Source organism: Micropterus salmoides, unplaced genomic scaffold (genome assembly GCF_014851395.1).
Source record: "Micropterus salmoides isolate LMB-PRFRI ecotype aquatic unplaced genomic scaffold, ASM1485139v1 Ms_hic_scaffold_5, whole genome shotgun sequence".
NCBI lineage: Eukaryota > Metazoa > Chordata > Actinopteri > Centrarchiformes > Centrarchidae > Micropterus > Micropterus salmoides.
In genome coordinates, this window is record NW_024044237.1 from 30,389,210 (window position 1) to 30,391,308 (window position 2,099).

General features: G+C 39.4%; 1 pseudogene; it reads left to right on the forward strand.

Moving 5' to 3' along the window:
• The first annotated feature begins 397 nt into the window (after window positions 1–397).
• Window positions 398–2,099, forward strand: LOC119888441 (annotated as a pseudogene).

Consider the following 2,099-nt stretch of genomic DNA (forward strand, 5'->3'; position numbering starts at 1 on the left):
ACGTGCAGCAATGAGACAACTCCGGCTTTGCAGTGATCAATTCTCTGGAGGGGATTATGTACAACCACGGTCCAAATAATGCCAAATAGACACTTGCTGAAGAGCAGCGGTGTGTACACAACAATCAGGTAAGATAGCCCTAAATACCTCAAATAAACTAAACAACTTGCCACACAATCAGTAAAGATTGCAGGACAATTTTTTAGCACAGGCTTGCATTTATGCATAGGAATCCAGAAGTTCTACAGTTGACAAAGTAGTTCCAAAAGAAATGACTGGCTGACTGCAAGGTAAAGCGCTGAAAATATTCTAAATCTAGCATACACTTAAACTGATTTTCATTTTTATTCATTTTGGATCTTTAGGTGGCTAAAATGGGTTTTGCAGCACCAGTGCAATGGCAGGTTTGATTCTTCCTCTGTTCCTCCACAGCTTGTGTTAAAGTCAAATTAGAAACATCATATGGCCATTATTGGCACATCAAATGTTTTAGTTTTAATGGCACTGCAAAATTGTATTTAAACAATTTACAGCCAAACGTAACAGAAATGGCATTCCTGTTACTCTGGAAAATCCAAAGAACACTTTTCATAGGTACTATTTGTGTACAAAGTAGTTCTAGATGAACTGCTCACATGAGGTTGCTGGATTGTCCAGATCATCCAGTCTTTCTTTTATTCACTCTGTGCTGTGTAGATCCTATCAGCATCACGCAGAAAGGAGTGTGGCCATCTGCTTATCTGTCTGCCCACCACATGGTCGAGTATGCCCTTGGCATCCCTGACAAGACCTGCAACAACTACCATGCAAGAACTCAGCAATAATGTACACTGTTTCATTACGTTTTCATGTCATGTCAAGTCTTTTTTTGTTCTTTTTTTTCTCTCAGAATATAGACCATTCAATGCATGTAGGGCTTGCACAACTTTCAGGAGGCACAACACTCTGCAGGACTTCACTTTATGGAATGTAGGTAACTTTGGAGCCATTAGTGGTCAGAATAGTATGATAGCAGAAAACTATGCTGGAGGGCCAATCAGGTTTTCAAATTCTTTTGTAATTCTGCAGGGAGTTGTATGAATGCTACATTGGAAACATTCTGTTTTTAAAAAATTCCCTACAGTATCAAGTTTGAGGATGGTTAATAACTTTAAATCTTCTACCATCAACGGCCATACACGGCAAAGTTTTCACTGTTCAATTCATGTCACTTCAGTCCCTCTTCCCTCAGATGTGGAATCATGGCCACAGCGATGCTTACACCAGAGATCTGTATATTGAGACTCCTGACATAAACCACATTGTGTCAGTAGTGGGCTGGGTACTAGAAAGTGGTACTGAATACTGGATTGTGCGTAAATTCTGGGGAGAGCCATGGGTGAGTCATTGCATATTAGCTTAACAGCCTCAGTTATTGCAGGGTTCAGCAGCTCTTAAACTTGGCATTTAAAAATTGGATTTTAGAATGAAATGCCGTGGGTGCACTTGAGTTTTTTTTTTTTTTTATCTTAGTGACCTAGAGATTTTTCTTTCCTAGTTTGGCAGGCTGGTTTATGACTGTGGCAAGTGTCTACAAAGGAGGAAGTGGAAGCAAGTGGAAGAAGACTGCATGTATAGAGATGTGATTCCTAATTTAAGATATATAGTATTAAGATCCATTGTTATCCATTATAACATCTTAGCTCAAAGCCTTGTCATGTGTTGGCTGTGTTGACTGGAATTGTCATGTCAGTAATTGCTCAAGCCAGTGAAATAAAATGGATTAAACTTTAACCAGGGACTTTTAGCAGTTTGACTCTGAATTGGCAGCAGAATCTGATACGGAGACCTTAGTATATTCTCTGGTAAAATAAAGCAAGAATGCAAAAGACTCTGGCAGGGTCTGCAGTTTGGTACTCAAAGCTGCAACAAGATAGGGCCTTTCAAGTTCAAGGAATAATTCACTAAAATGCTTCATGCAAAGGTTTAGAATATCTCTTAAATTTCCCTCACTGCCTTGATCATTCAGCCTTTTAAAACATTCTGCACAAGGAGCCATCGTTACAGTAACATGTGCATATTGTTCTTGTTGTAAGTTCCTGGTGTACGGACGGAACTGA